The 19,753-nt window shown below is 37.1% G+C and overlaps 1 pseudogene; it reads right to left on the bottom strand.

Annotated features, from left to right (window-relative positions):
• Positions 1-32: 32 nt before the first annotated feature.
• On the bottom strand, positions 33-17,133 carry LOC138883372 (protein HYPER-SENSITIVITY-RELATED 4-like; annotated as a pseudogene).
• Positions 17,134-19,753: the final 2,620 nt, after the last annotated feature.

The following is a 19,753-nucleotide window of genomic DNA, read 5'->3' as shown; positions in this document are numbered from 1 at the left end:
TTTGTTTCCTCACCTCAAGAGGAGATAAACTAGCAATCAAATCAAAACTAGTTAATCTGAGATGAAAAGAATATGTAATTGACTTTGATTAAGACTTATCCAGGACAGAAATATATGCTTTCTTTAACCAACATGCTAGACTTCTATGAAATTATTATAGAAAATAGAAAAAAAAATATCTCAGAATTTATACCCCCTATCTGCACTAACTAAAATGTTGATCCATAACCTTTCAACCCTTTTCCTCCTTGTCATCCACCTTAGCCTTAGCCTCTTCTTGTTCTTTCATCTTGCCGTTAAGAAATTCAGTCAAGCCATTAAGTCAAACATCAACTTCATCTTCCTTCATCAGCTGTTCAGCCACCTCTGCCGGTGTCAACGCCGTCTTTCCGATCAACTCCTCAATTTCTTCAAACAGTTTATGTTCTTTAATACCAAGATAATTAGCAGCAAGAAGCTTGAATCCACAAGGAGTACAATATGCCATGTGCATGTCCATACGACCTGGCCTCAACAATGCAGGGTCGAGCTTCTCAATGTGATTTGTTGTGAAAATTATAATCTTTTGATCTCCACAGCTTGACCATAGAGGCATAGACCATCAATGAAATTCAACAATCCAGACAATGTTATCTGCAACAAAATTAAAGTTGTATATTATCTTGTCAGCTACATCATACTCAATATTATCGCGCGGTGAGGGAGGATAACTTGCATATACACCGCTACTCCACAAGTAACTAGGAGTGTACATAGGTTGTTGGGAATAAACCCCCACAGAAATAATATTCACGGTAATAAAAACGAAATAATAATGTAGCACCGAGATACGGTAATTAACAAGAATAAAAGAGTAACAACGACACCAAGATTTTTACTTGGAAAACCTTTTTAATAAGGGAAAAACCACGGCCCCGAGAGGAGCAACTGATATCACTATAGTAAGGAATTTTATACTTTGTAGGTCGGAGTAAAATACTCCAAAGACCACTACAACACTCAAAAGAAATAACCCTCTTTGGATATTCCCACCTCACTACAATATCGCTCACTCTCTATTTTCCTCACAGACTATTTTCTTATACCCTGTCTGTGAAGCCTCACTCTTTCTTTCTCTCTTTGTTGGTGGGAAGAAATGAGAGTTGAAGCTCTCCTTTTATAGCCAAAGCTTCACTCTCTAAAGCCTACAATATTTGACAATTTACACACACTTTTCACAATTCAACAAAGTTGGCTACCAAACCAAAAAAATTCAACAAGGTTGGCTACCTAACCAAACCAAGTCAACAAGGTTGGCTACCAAACCAAAGAAACTTTTATTAGGCACATGCTTAATACTTCTTCAATGAGATGGACATCATCATAGGTCGGGTTCGTTCGGATTTTACAATTATCTAGCCAAACCAATTGTGTCGGGTTATTAACTCTAAAGACCAAACCAAACCAATAAAATTCGAATTTTTCAATCTCGGATTTTTTTCGGGTTTTTCGGGGTTTTTTCCGGTAAAATCTTCGTAGAACAAAATATATAACGTGCTCAAAATATTTCTTTAATCCTAGTAAGATACGACTATATAAAGTATTTTCCAAGAAAATAATACAAAATATGAGATGTGTCATGGCATTATCTTAAAATACTCAACAATAAATATAATAAAATTATGTTATATAAATATTGCTAATTAAAAAGCCATAATAAAAATAAACATAATCTAAAGGTACTAAGTCATGCTAAAAATAAATAGACTAATAAGGGAGTATTAATTACATGACCAAACGCTAAAGAAAAATAAAAATCGGCTATGCATTTTATCTAAACTATTGCAAAACAAAAAATAGATATTCAATACATTCTCGTTCGTTATATAGAATTGAATGTCTTTTGTTAGCATTAGTATTGATTTGATTTTGGTTTGGGCTTTTGTTAGCATATTTTTACATTCCTATGCCATATAGGAAACTATATTACACTCAATGTTTAAGGTTTGATATAATTACATTTAGTATACCTAATTACCAATTATATACCATTATTAGTTTTTAAGGGTATTAATTATACTCCTAATTTAATGGTACCGTATATTCCTTCTAATACCACTCCCCCCACGTTTCTCTCTCCAATTTCCACACCTTCACCCGTGTTTTCCTCCCACACCCACGATTTCTGTATCAAAATCCCATTATTTCTTCCATAGCCAAGACTTTGAATTCGAATTTGGATTTTCAAAAGACATTGTTTGTTTGGATTGGATGTTGTTGCAAAGAATTGAGAATTCTCTCTACGTCTCTCTCTATCTCGCAATCCCAAATTTCAGTAATATAAGAGGAAAGGAAAAGAGAGTAGCAATTCCAACATTGACAGCCATTAAAAAGCTTTGAATTCTAATTTGGGTTTTCAAAAATCATTATTTGTTTGGATTGGGTGTTGTTATAAATAATTAAGAATATGGTTTGGAGTTTATATCTCAGTTTTGAGGGATTTTGGTGAAGATTAGACTTGATTTTGGCTGAATTTCAGATTGAAACTCGAAGAAGAAGAAGAAGATGATGATGACGACATGACATACATTATATTGCAGAAATTGTAGATAAATTGTAGACTGTTGTTTATTTATTTTTGAGCTTTGTGTTTTTGTGTTAAAAGTTTTGATGGGAGCTTGTTATTCCACTTTGTCTGTTTTGGAGCTAACTTGTGCAGAGGAGAAGATGTTTTTTAAGTTATATATATTGTTATACCTTTAAATTCAAGAAAGTATGGTTGTATTGTATTTAAAGAGGCGTGAATCTGTAGAATAGGTTGAATGTGAGGAATGAGTCAAATAAGACTCACAATGGCTTGTTTTCTATATTTAATCTACAACAAAACTACATATCATTTGAAAAATTAATATGAAAATACAGAATTTCAATGTTTCTACAAATTATCTACAAAATTTCTTAGGAAGATCTATTCCTTCAGCATGTTTTTTTGGATTCCAAATTTAGCATAGCAATTTCGTAAGGAGTAACAAGAGCATATAGGAGAATCACAGAATTGTAGCATAATCGGGATTTTCGACATAATTGTGTTTTTTGCAGAAGATTTTGTAGAAGTTTTTACTCGTTTTTGATTTGTGAAAACAGAAAATAAAGCATCTACAATCAGAATACAAATAATCTACAATTTATCGACAAAATATCTACAAACTGGGTACATTGAATTTTAATATCCCAATTTTCATTCAATTGTAGCATAATTGGGATTTTCGACATAATTGCGTTTTTTGCAGAAGATTTGTAGAAGTTTTAGTGTTTTTGATTTGTGAAAACAGAAAACAAAGCATCTACAATCAGAATACAAATAATCTACAATTTATCTACAAAATATCTACAAACTGGGCACATTGAATTTTAATATCCCAATTTCCATTCAATTGTAGCATAATTGAGATTTTTGACATAATTGCGTTTTTTCAAAAGATTTGTAGAAATTTTAGTCATTTTTTATTTGTGAAAACAGAAAATAAAGCATCTACAATCAGAATACAAATAATCTACAATTTATCTACAAAATATCTACAAACTGGGTACATATTTGGACTCGACATGCTTCCCCTGAAATGTATGTTTCACATTTTTGATACATATTTTTGTCCAAAACAGTACTAAATCATATACTTAAATATAATTTTTATACAATGTTGTTCAACTTTCATACAATAGGTAAATGAATAAAAGAAAATAAATAAACAACAGTCTACAATTTTTCTACAATTTCTGCAATATACGTCTTCTTTTTCTTTTTCTTCTTCTTCTTCTTCGAGTTTTAATCTGAAATTCAGTCAAAACCAAGTCTAATCTACACCAAAACCCCTCAAAATTGAGATATAAACTCCAAACCATATTCCCAATTATTTTCAACAACACCCAATCCAAACAAATAATGATTTTTGAAAACCCAAATTTGCATTCAAAGCTTTCAAGCTTTTTAGTGGCTGACAATGGTGGAATTGCTGCTCTCTTTTCCTTTGCTTTGTATTACTGAAATTTGGGATTGAGAGATAGAGAGAAATGTAGAGAGAATTCTGGAAACAGAATGTATCGCAAAAACAGAGTATGGAAAATCTTGATCTGCGTTGTGAAAGATCAGAGTGAAGCCGACGATAATTATGAATGTGTGTGATCTGCGTTGTGGAAGATCTTGAAGAATATTTAATTCCCCAATTTTAGCGCGCCTAAATAAAGAATTCTACAGCTACAATGATTCCTTATTTAATGCATTGTCTATATTTTGTAGGAACACTATTAGCATGAAGAGTAATATGCAAACTATGAACATATTTGGTAATATAGCTTTCTATATGGTATAGGAACGAAAATTTCCCTCATTTAATTTACTAATATTGATGGCTATAAAACTTATTGGAGCATTCAAAAGTTCTAAGACCTTGAAATAATACCTTAAAAGTTAAAATTATGAAATTTTTAAGAAATATTTATAAATTACATCACAATAAGTATATTTATATATTAAATATATCTAAATTTCTATATATGTAATGTCGGGTTGGTTTGGTTTCAGTTTGACTTTCTTTAGTTAAAATCAAACCAAACTAATTATGATCGAATTTTTTTTCCAATACCAAACCAAATCAAACCAAGCCATAGTCAGATTTTTATTTCTCGATTTGACTCGAATTATCTTGTCAGCTACATCATACACAATATTAAAGTAGCGGAACTTGTTACTTGGAAAATAAGGCAGACAACCTACTATGTAAAATAAAAGTCTTCTTATACTATCTGCGTATATAAGTTAAATCCTTTATTTTTATTGGAATGACTTTTCTTATTACGAGTTTGGCACACTCTATTACTTTTATCTCTTTCTTTGTTGTGATGTACTTTACAATTTGAATACTACTAGTAGTAATTAAGGTAGGGTTGGAAAATCGTCAATTTCATATACTAAACAATGATAACCAACCATCTGTTTATAACCAATTTTAATAGCCTGTTTGACCAATCTTCTAAAATCACTTTTTTTTGAGTAGTGCTTTTCTCAAAAGTACTTGTAGGCATATAAATTTTACTTAAATTAAATCCATAAAATAATGTGGACTATATTTTAAATTCAAGATACATTGGTCCAAATAAATATTATGGGCTAATATATAAATGAATTAATTATATAGGTCTAATATATATGGATGAAATAAATGAGTCTTAATCCATTGGGCTAGCCCATTTAATTGGGCTAAAGTGATGAACTCACTTCATTAAGCCCAAGATATCATCTTCCTAGAGGCCCAGTTTGGTGCCACGTGTGAAATGATGTGGCATGCCATGTCAAACTAAAGAGCCAATAAGATCATGCCACGTGTCAAAATGACAAGGCATGCCAAGTCACACTAAAAAGGCCAATGAAATCGCGTCATGTGTGCAAGTGACATGTTCTGGCCAATCAAATGCGGTCATGTCACACTTCAATTTGATTGGTCGGAAAGAGTTTGTTCTTATCATGACTCCTTCCTTCCACAACTATAAATAGGGCTCTTCATAACTCAGAAACGGGACCAGAAGTTATAACAAGAAGCAAGAGAGAGCTCATGGATCAAACATCGCAAAATTCTCTACAAGTTTCAAGCTTCAATCAATCAAGTTCAAGTTCAAGCTCAAGAACGAAGAACAAATCAAGTTCAAGCTCAAGAACGAAGAACAATTCAAGTATTCAAGATCAAGAACGAAGTCAAATCAAATACAAGGCGTTCAAGATTAAGGCTACTTGTTTGTGATAAAATTCGTGGCAACAATCAAAGTGTTTGCGACGGATAAATCAAATTACAATTCAAGATCAAGCTCAAAGGCCCTTGAATTTATAATAAAAAAGTAGAATCAGAGGAATCATAGAGATTGTAACACTCAAATATTCGAAATAAAATACTACGATTGTTGCGATATTTTCGGTCTTGATTTTATTTTCTCGAACCAAATTTATTGTCTACAAATTCTGGCACGCCCGGTGGGACAGTCTCTACCACTCATCTCAAATTTTCATTCACCAAATACCAAGAACATTGAAATGGCTTCAAAGAAAATCAACTCTGGTTCAACTTCCACCAAGGCTGCTAACTCCAGATTCTATGCTGATGTGGAAAGCATCCTCGATGTTACCTTTGGAAGCTTCGAACCAGTTACGGGGAGCAAAACAACCTCTTTAGGACAACAAGCACCCCAAGTGTCGTCCGCGTCAACCCCTATTTTCAGATCTTCATCCTCAAAAGGAGCAAGATCTTCTACAGACGCATCTGAAGGAGGAAGCGATGTTGCAGAAAAGATCAAGAAAACTCTTGCTCTACTTGACCTCTCTGGATCCAAGCACTCTGCTATGAAGAAAGATGATGATGTTTCAAGTGATGGATCATCCCCACTTACACCACATAGCGTAAGCCGATCAAGGATCAATCTGTGTGAAAATCCATGCTAGTCTCCGTCGTCCACGATAATCATGCAAGCTATGGTGACAAATACTCCATCCGTAGAGGAGAAGTTGGCAAACTTGACGGAAGCAATCGTTGGCTTGACCAAATGCATGCAAAATCAAGAGGCTAGAATTGATAAGCTAACAGACAGGGTGGGAATCTTTATGGAAGAAGAATCCACCTATGCACCCGGCAAGCTCCCAGAAGTTCTAGAGAGTGACCCTACTCCTAGACAAGCAGCATCCACTAAGGCTATCCCTGTCTCATCTGAAGGGATGATTCCAATCGATCAACTAAAGGAGTTCATCGAAGGAACCATTAAGAACAAATATGAAGTTGCTGCCAAATCTTCCCTTACATATGAAAAGACGTACACTGCAAAGGTCTATATGTTGAAGATGCCTGCTGGCTATCAACCTCCGAAGTTTCAACAGTTTGATGGTAAAGGTAACCCAAAGCAACATGTTGCGCACTTCGTGGAGACGTGCAACAATGCTGGGACTTATGGAGATTACATCATCAAGCACTTTGTCCACTCACTAAAAGGAAATGCTTTTGACTGGTACACGGACCTCGAGGATGGATCTATCGACATCTGGGATCAACTAGAGCAAGAGTTCCTCAATCGCTTTTATAGTACAAGACGTACTGTGAGTATGATAGAACTTACAAATACTCATCAACGAAAGGGGGAACCAGTTATCGACTTTATCAATCAATGGAAGAATTCAAGCCTCAACTATAAAGACAGGTTTAGTAAAGCTTCGGGCATAGAGATGTGCATCCAAGGCATGCATTGGGGATTGCGCTACATCTTGCAAGTTATCAAGCCTGGCACATTTGAAGAACTTGCAACTCGTGCCCATGACATGGAATTGAGCATGGCCTCCGCTGGAAATGAAAGGCTGCCCATCTATGAACCTCGCAAAGCGAATGACAAGCAAGAAGTTAGGAAGTGGGGCAAGTTCGTACCCAAGTCTGAAAGCAAAGAGGCTATGAATGTCAATACGTCACTCGTGAAGTTCACGACGAAGGAGAGCAAGAAGCAGAGTATAAAATCCACTTCGTTTCAAGATAAGCCAAGTGGGAAGCTGACTCTAAAAGAAATGCAAAAGAAAGAGTACCCATTCCTGGATTCTGATGTGCCAGCCATTTTCGAAGAACTCCTCGAGTTAAAACTCATCGATCTTTCAGAGATGAAGCGACCAAATGAAGCTGGGAAAACAAATGACCCAAACTACTGCAAATATCACCGACTTGTAAGCCACCCTCTAGAGAAGTGCTTTGTCTTCAAGGATAAAGTCATGGACTTGGCTCGCGAAAAGAAGATAGTGCTTGAAGATGAGAAAGCAAGCGCAAACCAAGTCTCTATCACCTTTGGCTCATTCAGTCCGGATAAATTATGTGATTTTAAATAAAGTAAAAATGAAGAATTACTGGAGAGCGACAAAGCTGAAGTCAACCAACCTGATGATGATGAAGGTTGGACATTGGTGACTTGTTGTAGGCGCCACAAAAGGAGCCCACAAAAGGAATCAGTGGAACAACCAACAAGGAAGATGATGGTAAAAAGACCAATAAAAAAGAATCCAGTTAGGCATTTGAAGAAAGCAAAATTGTAGATGCACCACCCTCAAAAGCCACGAAATCTAGTGACCTTGGAGGAGTTTTTACCAAGTTGGTTCCACACGAAGATTTCCCATGAGGGCATTGATGCCTCTTGTTGCCATGCTGACAAAGGGGAAGAAAAGAGTGATGACCTACCGTTGGCACCATCTTCGGAAAAGCCCATCGAGTCCACTCCTCAAGAAGTTAATGCTTGTGAGGAAAAGGTCACGTTCACAAATGATGATCTTTTGCTAGGTGACACTCCTCATAACCGCCCATTGTACCTGGTTGGCTATATGCGCGATGAAAGGGTAAATCGGATTTTGGTTGATGGAGGATCCTCAGTGAATATTTTGTCAATCCATACTGTGAAAGAACTTGGTATTCTCATGAACGAACTCTCAGAAAGTCGTGTGATGATCCAAATATTCAACCAAGGGGGTAAAGAGCCATAGGCGCGATCAGGCTGGGAATCACTATTGAAGATATGCAATCAAGTGCATGGTTGCATGTGATCGACACGAAGATTTCGTACAATGTTCTGCTTGGGAGGCCTTGGATACATGAGAACAAAGTAGTTCCATCTACCTACCATCAATGTTTAAAATACTACGATGGTGAAGTCGAAAAGACGGTAGTTGCTGATGATGAGCCATTCACCGAGGCTGAGTCATACTTCGCCGATGCAAAGTTCTACTTGAAGAACCGCGTTGTGAATGAGCTGAAAGTTGATGATGGCATGAAAAACAAGAATAAAGAGCCCTCAACTAAAAGAGAAGGGGTAACTACTGGTGAAGCCAAAGCTGTTAGTAAGGAGGTACAACCCAATGTGAGTAAATCTTATAGAGGGAATATTACGTCTTATGGCAAGAAAGTAAGTCTGGCGCTCCAATATGTCCCTAAAAGGAAGAAAGACGAAGGTGAACCATCTAATCGCCAAGCTAACATACTAAAGGAGTTAACTCTTCCAGTTAAACGAATTGAGGCAGTAAAGTCGTCCTCAATGCCGCTTGTAGGGTTTGTAGCCCAAAATCGTTTGCAGAATGTGGCACTCCCTACAAAGAGAACAAATGAAGATTTTGACCCTAACGCTTACAAGCTATTTGCAAAAGCTAGATACAATCCCAATGAGCTGTCAAAGTTAGGGAAGCTCCCATCAGAAGCTACAACGAGGCAACCACGTGAAGGTTTGGGATACAAGCAACCGTCACCAGTGCGCATCTCAATAAGAAGGGCGAGCAACAATTATATCACTGTAGAAGATGAATCAGCCGCTTCTAACAAGCCTTCTATCTTTGATCAACTTGGATAATCACCTGTGAGGACCTCCGTGTTTGAAATATTGGGTCCACTAAAGAAGGGGAACAAGTTCCGGAGAAATTCTCAAAGCATAAGGACACCCGCTTCACCCAAAATCCATGAGATCTCTAAAGATTTTCAAAGTTTGGTTCCTTCTAGAATGAGGCGACAAACAAAACTTGTGGTTTCGTATAAAGAAGTACTGAAGGTAAATCCATATACTGTGGTCTATACTAAAGAACGTGATGAGGACAAAGAAAGTGTGGGTTCTTCGTATCATGTTACTGTACAAGTCGAGAATGGCATTCCATCTTCAATGGAAGATAATGCGGAATTGGAGGATGTTTCGCCGTGTTATCACATATCCTTCAATGATGGGGACCCTCAAGAAGATGAAGATGTGAAAGATGCTCCACCTGAACTTGAAGAAGGAGTGAAGACGATAGTTGATGCCTTAAAAGAAGTTAACCTTGGCACCGATGAAGAACCAAGACCCACCTACCTAAGTGCTTTACTAGAAGCTGATGAAGAGAACACTTATATTGAGTTACTCAAAGAGTTCAGGGATGTCTTTGCTTGGAGTTACAAAGAGATGTCTGGCTTGGACCCAAAAGTAGCAGCCCATCACCTTGCAGTCAAAAATGGTGCTCGTCCTATTAAATAAGCTCAAAGGCGTTTTAGGCCAGACTTGGTTCCCTTGATTGAAATCGATGTTAACAAACTCATCGAAGTTGGCTTTATTCGCGAAGTTAAATACCCAACATGGGTTTCAAGTATAGTCCCTGTAAGGAAGAAGAATGGCCAGATTCGAGTGTACGTTGACTTTAGAGATCTCAACAATGCATGTCCAAAAGATGAATTTCTGCTTCCTATTCCAGAGATGATGATTGATGCTACTACTGGTTACGAGGCAATGTCTTTCATGGACGGTTCATCGGGCTATAACCAAATACGCATGGCACCAAAAGATGAAGAGCTTACTGCATTTCGTACCCCAAAGGGTATTTATTGCTATAAGGTAATGCCTTTTGGCTTGAAGAACGCTGGTGCTACTTACCAAAGGGCTATGCAGAATATTTTCGACGATTTTCTCCACAAGAATGTTGAATGCTATGTTGACGACTTGGTGGTGAAATCAAGAGAGAAGGGCGACCACATGAAAGCCTTGAGGATGGTATTTGAATTTCTCCGGAGATACCAACTTAGGATGAACCCATTGAAATGTGCCTTTGGAGTTACTTCTGGAAAGTTCCTTGGTTTCATTGTCCGACATCGAGGGTTCGAAATTGATCAAGCCAAAGTGGATGCCATTTTGAAAATGCCTGAGCCTCGAGATATCTAGGAATTGAAAAGTCTGTAGGAAAGCTAGCATACCTTAGAAGGTTCATATCCAACCTGGCTGGGAGGTGCCAACCATTTAGTCACCTCATGAAGAAAGGTGTTCCTTTCAAGTGGGACCAGGCTTGTAGCAATGCCTTCAAAAGTATCAAAACCTACTTGATGAAACCTCCAGTTTTAGCAGCTCATATACCTGGAAAGCCATTCATACTATACATTGCGGTGCAGGAAAGGTCTGTTGGAACATTGTTGGCCCAAGAAAATAGTAAGGGAAAAGAAAACTCTCTTTACTACTTGAGCAGGATGATGACACCTAAAGAGTTGAATTATTCGCCAATTGAAAAGTTGTGTTTGGCGCTAGTCTTCTCAATTCAAAAGTTGAAGCACTACTTTCAAGCTCATATTGTCCGTCTTGTTTCTAAAGCAAATCCCATCAAGTTCGTGATGTCAAACTTGTTCTTAGTGATTGACTAGCGAGATGGTACCTCCAATTTCAACAATTCGAGATTTTGTACATCCCTCAAAAAGGCTGTAAAAGGACAAGCATTGGCAGACTTTTTGGCAGATCATCCGATACCTGATGACTGGGAGCTAACTGATGAGTTACCTGATGAGGACGCAATGGTCGTTGAAGTTCAACCTTCATGGAAGATGTACTTTGATGGTGCTGCGCATCGTAGGGGAACCGGGGCTGGCGTAGTATTTGTCACTCCCCAAGGTGAAGTCTTACCCTACTCCTTCACCTTGACACAACTCTGTTCCAACAATGTCGCTGAGTATCAAGCATTAATATTTGGGCTTGAAATGGCCGTTGATATGAAGCAATTGCAATTGTAAGTATTTGGTGACTCCCAGTTAGTGGTCAATCAGCTTTTGGGTAGTTACGAGGTCAAGAAGCCTGAACTACTCCCATATCATGATTACGCAAAAAAGTTGATGGGGTGGCTCAGCGATGTGACTATTCAGTATGTACCAAGGAAAGAAAATAAGAAGGATGATGCTTTAGCTGCTCTAGCTTCATCATTAGCCCTGCCTGACCAAGCGCAAGTTACCGTCTGCCAAAAATGGGTAGTACCGCTGCCAAATGAGGTCGAAGGTGAAGATAACAAACTCAAGCTTCTTGTTGCTGTTTCTGAAGTTGAGAAAGAAGAATGGCGACAACCCATTATCAACTACTTATGCTATGGGATACTTCCAAAAAATCCGAGGAGAAAGACTGAAATCCGTCATCGTGCACCTCGCTTCCTTTACTATAAGGATACTCTATACAGAAGGTTGTCGAGGGAGTACTCTTGCGATGCCTAGAAGAAGAAGAAGCTCTCCAAGATTTGCAAGAGGCACATTCTGGGATATGTGGGTCACACCAGTCCGGACCAAAGTTCCACTTCCATATAAAAATGACGGGATATTATTGGTCAGCGATGGTAAAAGATTGCTTGGACTACGCTCGAAGATGCAAGGCTTGTCAATTCCATGCGAATTTTATTCATCAACATCCTGAAATGTTGCACCCGACTGTTGCATCCTGGCCATTTGACGTTTGGGGATTGGATGTTGTTAGACCACTGCCAAAGTCCTCTAGTGGGCACCTATACATCTTGGCTGCAACTGACTACTTCTCAAAATAGGCTGAAGCTGTTGCTCTTAAGGAAGTAAAAAAGGAAAATGTTGCAAGTTTCATTCGAGTAAACATTATTTATCGCTTTGGCATTCCTCGTTACATAATAACGGATAATGGAAAGCCATCCGATAATAAGTTGATGAACAGGATTTGTGATCTCTTTGGATTCAAGCAACGTAACTCTTCGATGTACAATGCTGCCGCCAATGGTCTAGCTGAGGCATTCAACAAGACTCTATGCAACTTGTTAAAGAAAGTTGTCTCCAAATCCAAATGAGATTGGAATAACCGTATGGAAGAAGCTCTATGGGCATATAGAATTACTCATCGCACGCCAACACAGGAGACTCCTTATTCACTCGTTTATGGAGTCAAAGTCGTCTTGCCACTTGAGCGTCAAATACCTTTATTACGACTGGTTATTCAAGAAGGGATCACTGATGAAGAAAATGCTCGACTTCGATTAGCAGAGTTGGAAGCTCTTGATGAAAAGAGATTGGAAGCTCAACAGAGTCTTGAATATTATCAAGCTCGATTGTCTCGCACCTTCAATAAAAGAGTTCATCCTAGATCCTTTCAAGTAGGAGATCAAGTCCTTACCGTACGAAGACCCATAATTACTTCCCATAAACCTGTAGGGAAGTTCACTTCAAAATGGGATGGGCCATATGTCGTACAAGAAGCTTATTCAAGTGGGGCTTACAAGCTGGTTGATGCAGATTGTATGAGAATCGGCCCTGTCAACGGCAAGTTTTTGAATAAGTATTATCCATAAAGTTGCAAGTCATAATGCTCCTTGACGTACGAGCCTAAACTGCAAGTCATGAAGCTCCTTGATGCACGAGCCTAAACTGCATGTTGCCACACTCCTAGGCCGCAAGAGTATAAACTATGTACAACCCAAAAAAAGTCTGCTAGGTTGAAAATCTCGAAAGAGGCGGCCTAGGCAAAAGTTAGAACGTAAAAAAAAAACTACCCAGTCTGAACTACGGTATGACTTGATCCTCTTCACAGAGGTACGTAGACAGCTTAGAGTTTCATTCTATGTTCTGTCGCATAAGTTCAAAATATACATATTGCCCCAATTGTTGTTCGAATGAAGTATGAAGGAATGTAAGATCAAGCTAAAATGCCATCCTCCTACTGAACTTTGACCTCATTTGATTTAAAGGGGGCGACCTCCATGGTAAATTGATATCTTCGATGGGCTGATTTTAGGAGGATGTCAAGTATTTGCATTGAAGTCCAGGGATTCTCTATGTCTTCAGGTTTGCCAAACCTTCAAGTTTGTTGGTCTCCAAGTCCGCCCTCTGCCTTAAAAAAGGGGGAAGAGAAGAGAGACATCAAAAGGAAACACAAGTCTAAGGAAAGGATTACTTGGCACAACGTTTCAAATTCAGTGAGACTTAAGTCTAGTTTTCTTGAAATCAACAAAGTTGAAGTCTTCAAGTTGAAGTCTTCAAATCCGTTGATCTTTAAGTTGAAATATTTAGGCCCTCCAAGTCTCAAAGTTGAAGTCTTCAAGTTCGTCGGTCTTCAAGTTGAAGTCTTCAAATTCGCTGATTTTCAAGTTGAAATATTTAGGCCTTCCAAGTCTCAAAGTTGAAGTCTTCAAGTTCGTCGGTCTTCAAGTTTCAGTCTTCAAATTCGTCGGTCTTAAAGTTGAATTGTTCAAGCCCTCCGAATCTTCGAGTTGAAGTCTGCAAAGTCCGCCAAATCTTCAAAGTTTTCCAAATGTTCAAGTCGATGTCGTCTTCGAGTTGAAGCTTTATAACTTTCCAATCTTAAGGTGGACATATAATAAGTCCCTTTGCGCCTTAAGTTGGCCTCGCCTGTAGTCAGGCCACTTTGAGAGTAATCTCTCCAAGAATTGGGCCATATTGAGAGTAATCTCTCCAAGAATCGGGCCATTTTGAGAGTAGTCTCTCCAAGAATCGGTCCATTTTGAGAGTAATCTCTCCAAGAATTGGGCCACTTTGAGAGTAATCTCTTCGGTAGCCGGGCCACTTTGAGAGTAATCTCTCCAAGAATTGGGCCACATTGAGAGTAATCTCTCCAAGAATCGGGCCATTTTGAGAGTAATCTCTCCAAGAATCAGGCCATTTTGAGAGTAATCTCTCCAAGAATTGGGCCACATTGAGAGTAATCTCTCCAAGAATCGGGCCATTTTGAGAGTAATCTCTCCGGTAGCCGGGCCATGAAAGTAATCCCTCCGATATTTGGGCAGGAATGAGTACCCATCCCCTCATACCCCAAGATTGTCTTCTTCATGTGTGGATCATCTTGTTGAACAAGAACAAAACGACAAAAACAAATCCTTCTCGTTTGACCTACAAAAAAAAAGGAAAAAAGGGCGACAAAACAAGGAAAGCACAAGAAAAGAAGAAGAAATTACCTTCGCGTCAATGCTTCCAAGTCGTCAAAAGTAGACTCAAAATAATTTGTAAACGCTGAAATTAATACTGAAATTGGTGCTTATGGAATGAAGAGTATACGGGCTTATATAGATCTCCGAAGGCAGTTGTCGAGGACAAATTTCCGATGTGGGATGATCACTATAATTTGTCTCCTAATTGAATTAAGTTAGCCAATAGCGGTGAAACATGTTTCTCGATATCCAAAGCCGATATTATTGCTGTGTAATCCAATTATAATTGAAGACAAAGTACAATGGAAATTTCAATTGAAATAAAGTGTATATAAGGAGATCACGTGGATAAAGTAAGATGCAATATCTAAGTTTCTGTTTAATTATTATAGGTGGAGACAACATGTTCTAGTTAAAGAAAATACAATTCCAAGTACCAAAGTTTAACAGTGACGTAGCACCAAGTATTTTAATAAATATGGAGTTATTTCATGTCTTACACTTGAAACTGATGTTGCATTAAGTTGCTGATAGTTCTCTATTTTCGTGGAACACATTGCATAGATTACTGTTAATCTCAAAAATCATCAAGTTAATACTTCAAGCCTAGTCATCAAAGGTTCAATACCCCGTCAAGTCTTGAAATAGGGGGCATTTGTAGGCATATAAATTTTACTTAAATTAAATCCATAAAATAATTTGGACTATATTTTAAATTCAAGATACATTGGTCCAAATAAATATTATGGGCTAATATATAAATGAATTAATTATATAGGTCCAATATATATGGATTAAATAAATGAGTCTTAATCCATTGGGCTAACCCATTTAATTGGGCTAAAGTGATGAACCCACTTCATTAAGCTCAAGATATCATCTTCCTAGAGGCTTAGTTTGGTGCCACGCGTGAAATGATGTGGCACACCAAGTCAAACTAAAGAGCCAATAGGATCATGCCACGTGTCAAAATGACAAGGCATGCCAAGTCACACTAAAAGGCCAATGAAATCGCGCCATGTGTGCAAGTGACATGTTCTGGCCAATCAAATGCGGTCATGTCACACTTCAATTTGATTGGTCGGAAAATGTTTGTTCTTTTCATGATTCCTTCCTTTCACAACTATAAATAGGGCTATTCATAACTCAGAAACGGGACCAGAAGTTATAACAAGAAGCAAGAGAGAGCTCGTGGATCAAACACCGCAAATTTCTCTACAAGTTTCAAGCTTCAAACAATCAAGTTCAAGCTCAAGAACGAAGAACAAATCAAGTTCAAGCTCAAGAACGAAGAACAATTCAAGTATTCAAGATCAAGAACGAAGTCAAATCAAATACAAGGCGTTCAAGATCAAGGCTACTTGTTTGTGATAAAATTCGTGGCAACAATCAAAGTGTTCACGATCAAGCTCAAAGGCCCTTGAATTTATAATAGAAAAGTAGAATCAGAGGAATCATAGCGATTGTAACACTCAAATATTCGAAATAAAATACTACGATTGTTGCGATATTTTCGGTCTTGATTTTATTTTCTCGAACCAAATTTATTGTCTACAGTACTTTTTAAAAAAATACTTTTAGTGATAAACAGTTTGTGTTTGACTAATTAATTTGAAAATCACTTTTGCGCATTAATTAGTGTTTAGCCAATCTTTTAAAAATTGTTTCGAAATATATTTTCTCAAAAGTGCTTTTCAGAAAAGTGCCTTGGAGAACAATTGCTTCTACTTCTACTCAAAAACACTTTTTTTCCTGCTAAAAGCTTGGCCAAACACCTCAATTTTTGGAGTAAAACACTTTTGACCAAAAAAAGCACTTTTGACCCAAAAATAAACTTGGCCAAACAGGCTATTAGACTGTCTATTTATGTTGAAACATTGTTTACTCATGAATTTAAATTCTTTTGTTAGCAACAACGACATTAACAGAGAAAATTAATAAGGTGAAGAAGTAAAGAGATCAAAGTCATTAACCTTGCTTTCTTCCTCATCACCAGAATTCTTTGAAGATGAATTAGCAGCCTCTCTGTTGCCCAATTTATCTTGCACATCAACAGAACAATCAATATCCTCCACCACCAAAATAGAATTATTAGCAGTAGCCAACAACAACCGCCGTAAATCCGAATTCTTTTTCACCTCAGTCAACTCCAAGTCATATATATCAAAGTTCAAATAACTGGCCATAGCTGCAATCAAACTAGATTTACCAGTACCTGGTGGACCATACAACAAATACCCTCTTTTCCATGCTTTCCCAACTTCTCTATAATACTCTTTCCTCTTCACAAACCTGTCCAAATCCTTAACAATCCTTTCCTTTTGTTCCACATCCATTGCCAGAGTCCGAAACGTAGCAGGATGATCAAGATTCACCGGCATCCATACTTCACTTAGATCATGCATTATGTCATGATCCACACAGGGGTGACCCAACATTGTTGGTGGCATAAAGCAAAATCTCGACGAGGGGCCTAATTTGTTAACAAAATAAATTTGTATATTTTTGTTTGAAATCTATTTTTTTAACTTTTTAAAATGATAATATAGCTAATCCGATCCATTTTGATTCTCCTAATACATTATTGATCCTAATGCAAAATTGTTATAGGGTAGGTATTTAACAAAAAATAATTCTTGTTATCTTATTGAGTATACGGATCAGAGTATTATCTTCTACTTATAATATTTCCTTTAACGTCGGCTCCCATCCTCCAAGAACTCCCCACCTTGCTCTTGGGGTAACTCGAACTCACAATCTCTTGGTTGGAAGTGGAGAGTGCTCACCACTAAAGCAACCCACTCTTGTAAAAACTAAAAGATATCTTTATACCCTTTAAATAAAAAATCAAATTTTACTCACTAAATAAAAAAATTAAAGATATCTTTATACCCTTTAAATTATTAAAATCTCAACTATAAGCGCTAGTCACAAATTAAAATTTTCTCTTCCTTTTTGTATTAAGTTATTTACTTTTTAAGATTAAAATACTCAATTTTTATATAAAAAAATTAAAATTACTAGCAAGGAAAAGTGAGCCCCAATAAGTCATTGCTTGTGCTGCCTTACCCTTGAGCCGCCTATGGATCCACATTCCACAATGTGAATCTTGAGTGTCCATTTTTCACGTTTTAGCAATTTTGCCTGGTCGATAATGTATGGTAAATAAGAGTCTAGGACAAATTCCCTGTTTTTACGATGAAACGTGAGTTCAAAAGATCTAATCTCGGATCTTCAGGTGGAGTTCATGTCACGTGGATTGTATATCGATCTTCTTGATGATGATCCTTCACAAACCCAAACCCACGTATACTTTTGGCCGTTATAAAACTCAGTTACTTCTTCATTACGTTCCATGCTGACATTGAAATTTTTCTCCTTCACTGGTTTGCTAATTTTGAAGCGATGAGTATTTGTTGCGGAGACTTTGGAGCCTAAGTAAATTTGGGCAGCTTCGTACACTCCGTCTACGTCCAGGCCATCGAATTCATCAATCACCATAGTTTGATGATTTGAGAATCTGTTGAAAAAATTCCTGAGGCCAATGGAGATATAATCTTGGAAATCTGATGGGAGGATTTCACGCATTACTGATCGGCCAACCATGGCCGTTGCAGCAATAGAGCCTACTGTGGATATTATGGTCTTGGCTAGGGCCATGTTTGATTCTGTCGAGGAAGACATGATGAATGAAACTTTAACTTGTTGTTGCAGGTAACTTGCGTTATTTTTTGTATTTGATTTCGTCTTCTACTTGGTTGGTATATTTATAGCTGCAAGGGTGGCTTAAAAGGAAGAGAGGCATAGGGTAGGAGCTAGGAAAATAATCGGGAAAGTGCAGTAAAAAAGTATGGACCATATTTGAACCAAAACCAAATTAGTTTTGGTTTTGGAGAGGTTTTTATGGTCTTTCATTACTAATTAATGAATCAATAACTTCCAAAGGAGTAATCCTAAACCTAAACCTACTAGGTAAAAGGTTCCAATTTCTGCTATCATAAGCTAAATAGGACACTGAATAGGCTATGGTTATGTTCTTGCAATTCCAGTGCGATTTAAATTATACTAATTCTTTTGTCTCCACAACATGACCATGGATGAAGTTCAGTAAACTAGACAACATCACCTATGTACAACCTTAAAAAGAAAAGGACACATTTAAGGGTGTATTTGGTATAACTGAAAATGTTTTCCGCGCAAAATGTTTTCCAAGAAAATATCTTATTCATTTTTCGGTATTTGATACGCAAATTAAGGAAAATAACTTCTCAAGAGTATTCATAAATAATTTAGATACAATAAACATGAAGCCATAAACTTTCGAACTAACAACCTTCCGAACCCACAAATTTCATAAACTTTCGAACCGCTAAGCTTCGAAACCGCAAACTTTCGAACCCGTAAACTTTATAATTTCTAAACCCGTAAACTTCCAAACACATAAACCTCTGAACTCATAATTTTAGAACATGTAAAATTTCGAACCTGTAAACCGAAAGATGCAAAAATCTAAAACTGAAAATATATAAAAAAATATTTTTTTTCGGGGGGGGGGGGGGGGGTTGCAAAAAATCGAAAAAACAGAAATTTGAAATTACAAAAAAAAAAAACTTTTTAGTGCGGGTTGGTGGGATGGGTGCTGCAGAAAAACGAAAACACAAAAATTTGAAAATTACAAAAAAAAAAAGTAAAAAAAAAAACTTTTTTTTATACGGAACATTTTCCGAAAAATGTTTTCCTTCGTTCCAAACACACCTTAATTATACAAAATTTTGTTGCTACTAGTGGCATTATTTTAAACTAGCAGTAAAAGCATTTGTACCCAACATGATCACCTAAAGATTAACTCTACACATATAATTGCCCGTAATAGGTAGAATTAGTTACCTGAAAAATAAAATAGAAAACTTACTATAATCAATGTGTAATTATGTAATAAATTTAATGTGTATAAAGTACAAAAGTAAAATAATGAGTAGTAATAATCAAAGACACTAACTAACATTGCTTTCGTCCTACAGAAGGCGTAACTCCTTGGTCTGAATTTCTTAGAGCTAA

The sequence above is a fragment of the Nicotiana sylvestris genome, chromosome 12 (assembly GCF_000393655.2).
Source record: "Nicotiana sylvestris chromosome 12, ASM39365v2, whole genome shotgun sequence".
Taxonomy (NCBI): domain Eukaryota; kingdom Viridiplantae; phylum Streptophyta; class Magnoliopsida; order Solanales; family Solanaceae; genus Nicotiana; species Nicotiana sylvestris.
This window is presented reverse-complemented; position numbering and strand designations above follow the sequence as displayed.